At 28.0% G+C, this 965-nt stretch overlaps 1 protein-coding gene across 7 annotated transcripts in view; it reads right to left on the reverse strand.

Annotated features, from left to right (window-relative positions):
• The window catches only part of LOC119589165 (inositol polyphosphate 5-phosphatase E-like), a 12,156-nt gene that overhangs the window by 8,784 nt on the left and 2,407 nt on the right, over positions 1-965 (reverse strand). The gene's annotated exons all lie outside the window — the stretch shown is intronic.

The raw sequence follows: 965 nt of genomic DNA on the forward strand, positions 1-965 counted from the left end.
ATAATCTCTAAAAAGAATGCCTGAAAATAATCTCACTTTTTTGCATGGGAGAACTGTCCTAGATTCCAATGTGGTGTGAACTTTACATGTTATGCAAATGATAATATAACAAAGAGAGGCACAGAAGTATCTTTCATGAATCACTTTTATCATATTATGTCATATTGAAATCATGCAAATGAAAACACCTTTTTAAAGCTTGCTCTATTTTAATTCAATGTTTGTCACTGGATACTTGTTAATGTTTTGCAAAAGAATTTCATCGTCTGCAACAAAAAATCATCTATATATGGCAAAGCCTTTATGAACTTTGCACAAAATCCTTAATTTGCTGATAAATCCTATATATACAATATTTAAAAAAAGTAAGAGCAAGAAAAAAGAAAGTAAATTGAAATGGAAAAATTAGAATACATTTTCAACAGATTTCTGAATAGCAAAGAATGCAGAAAAAAACTTTCTTTACAACATTAACTGACATTTTTTTGTATTTTGGTTTCTGAGGTATTTTCATTACACATAAATTAAGCTGAGTTATCATATCACAAAACTAAACAATTACCTAGTGCATATACAAAAAGTGCAAGTAATTATATATATACATATTTCAAAAACTGGAAATTCTCAATAGCTATTATTTCGGCTTATAAAATAAATTTTGTGTACCATCCACATTCATATGGGATATACACTACTTTAAAGGCACAACAGTTCATGCTTTAGTATAGAACTATTAAAAAACTGTAATAGGTGATCACTAACATTATTTTCTTACCATGTGCAGTGCTATACCAGGGAACATTGCTGATAGATCATTAATGAAGAAGAAACTTATCAAACTACATTAGATATTAGGTAAGAGAATATGCAGGTAAACTACTAAATACATCCACTTACAAAAGAAATTTTCCAGATGCATTCAACAATCACATGAGTTTAATTAATGAAGTAAAAAAAAAATACCA

Source organism: Penaeus monodon, chromosome 25 (genome assembly GCF_015228065.2).
Source record: "Penaeus monodon isolate SGIC_2016 chromosome 25, NSTDA_Pmon_1, whole genome shotgun sequence".
NCBI lineage: Eukaryota > Metazoa > Arthropoda > Malacostraca > Decapoda > Penaeidae > Penaeus > Penaeus monodon.